General features: G+C 36.2%; 1 long non-coding RNA gene across 1 annotated transcript; it reads right to left on the bottom strand.

The window, feature by feature from the left end:
* Positions 1-499: 499 nt before the first annotated feature.
* On the bottom strand, positions 500-1,055 carry LOC110776656 (uncharacterized). The gene is made up of 4 exons (XR_002530221.2): positions 966-1,055; positions 796-867; positions 621-693; positions 500-537 (listed from the first exon to the last, which is right to left on the bottom strand). It is a non-coding gene; the product is annotated as an uncharacterized lncRNA (long non-coding RNA).
* Between the last annotated feature and the right edge of the window lie 1,266 nt (positions 1,056-2,321).

Raw genomic sequence — 2,321 nt, 5'->3', positions numbered from 1 at the left:
CGTGCTCTTATTTGTTTCTATAGGTCATATTTAGGTTGTTCATGGGTGTTGTATATAATGGCAGTACACTTTGACTCCTGTTTAAAGGGTTTTACTAGCTTTAAACTGGTTTATCTCGGGATAATGGCCTGATAAATGAGACCACTTTGAGGAGAGCTAACATGACCCTAGGTTTTATTAGCTTTAAACTCATTTAGGCGTTGTCTATTAACTGGTTTTTTCCAGGAGAAGGCTGCTTTGTTAGCAGGTTAGAACTTAGAAATTACGCGGGAAACTGGACTAAAAATGTTTCAGGAAAGAAGACAAACCTCGTATAACTTCTTACTTCTTCCTTTAGATTCAATTGGGAACTGTCTCAGCATTACAAACAATCTGGAGTCGTTCATAGAAAACATGACAAGTAAATACAGATACGAAGTATACTGGTATACCAAATTTGCATTGTTGTTCGGTTATAGACGATCAAACTACTCAAACATTCAAAAACTGACCTTCGTCCGTAAAACAAGAAACTGATCGCAGCAACAAATGAGACAGCTGACAGAATATAAAGAAGTTTAGACAGTCTGAAAATAGTGCTCCCATAACAAAATAAATCATCATCAATAACAGAAACGAACCTGCAATAAAGATCCGTCCTACGGTTTCCAATGCTTCATTGTTATACAACCAGAGAAAAATCCAGATACAAACCTAAAGCATAAAATATAACTATCATGGGTTCAAACCCTTCGAAAATAAACTGGTAACAAATCACTGACATGAAAGATAAAGTAAACATGAGATGTAATAAACCTGTATGAAGTAAATTCCAGCGTTTAGCAATATGTAAACAAGCCTCAGCTTATCAGTTGGTAGATATCTAGCCTGAAAAAGTAGGCACTTGTTAGGCGGAAAAGGAGCTAAGATGAAATGAATGTTGTCATTTTCAAATGTAAGCAAGGCAACATCAGATTACACTCTACCTGATGATCGATCTCTGCCCAAAAGAGGACAAGGAGAGTATATGTGGAGAAAAACAGAAGTCCAGGAAGATCCAGTAACACCAATGTTAGAACCTGTCAGAAGCAGAATATCAATGCTATTTTAATTTTCAGAACTTGTTGCGGTTTGCATCTAAAGCATAAACCTTCAAATGAAACAATAACATAAACAACTAGTTACAATTTCCACCCTATTTCCCTAAATAATCATGGGAAACTAAGAGCCATCAATGGCAGTAAGTGTACAACAGTACAAGGATACGAGTAACAGTCTTTTTCTAACATTACTAGGCATACCTGCAATCCAGCATGATGGTGACAGTGATATATCAGACCACAGAGCGAAATACCGATAATAAAAAGTGATTTTTAGCTGGTTTTTTCCAGGAGAAGGTTGCTTTGTTAGCAGGTTAGAACATTTTTGTCTCCAATGACTTATTTGGCACTTAATAGAACTACAATGAGGCCAGTAGAAAACTAAAATAAGAAAGACTAAAATGACTGATGCAAAGCACAAGAACAGTTAAATACAAGTTGTGCCAAATACTAAACTAAAACAATCAATAGCAATTACAGGTAACTTAAAGACAATGAAGTACCACATTGTATTACCTAAACACTAGTACTGATAAAAGTAAATTCTTGAAGGAATCAATGGACGTTAACACACTATGTAAACCAAACAATATCCACAGGCCTTGGTTCCCTGGCTGAGACACTATTTTTATCTTTAGCCAGCAAAAAGAGCTAAAACGCACAGAAAATCCACCAAAATCTCTAAAAATGTGGCTTATAGCACCCTGGCAATCTGACATTATTCTAATAATATCAATCTCACCGAAACTCTGCTAAACCAAAACACTACCTTAATTCATCTTTCCTTCCTAATTTTTGTTGGAAGTTCTTATTAGTGACACACAAAGAAAAGAGCAAATCTCCGAAACAATCTCCGAAATAATCCACAAACAGACTTGGCCCAACAGGAAAATACAATTCATAAGAAAAGCATTTACATCCAAATCATACATAAAAAAAACTAAAAAACAGACTTGATAAGTACACAACTCAAACAATATAAAATATTTGAGAAAAGGGAAGAAATCATAAGCAGCAGGAGGGGTGAGGCAGAAGAAAGGGAAGGAGAGAGATTAAGAGACGGGAATACCTCGCCGGAGAAGTCGACGCCGATCGTCAATGAGTTTGCAGTTCACTAGAAAGACGATGCTAAAATGCAGGTTTCTTGGAAGCCCTAGCATCAAGAAAATTACCATAAGGTAAACCCAATAATTCCTACCCCGCAACAAGCCCAAATACAGTGAAAATTTTCACAAAGATCAA

The sequence above is a fragment of the Spinacia oleracea genome, chromosome 5 (genome assembly GCF_020520425.1).
Source record: "Spinacia oleracea cultivar Varoflay chromosome 5, BTI_SOV_V1, whole genome shotgun sequence".
Taxonomy (NCBI): Eukaryota; Viridiplantae; Streptophyta; class Magnoliopsida; order Caryophyllales; family Amaranthaceae; genus Spinacia; species Spinacia oleracea.
Note: the sequence above shows the minus strand (reverse complement) of the source record. Positions and strands in the feature narration are given on the sequence as shown.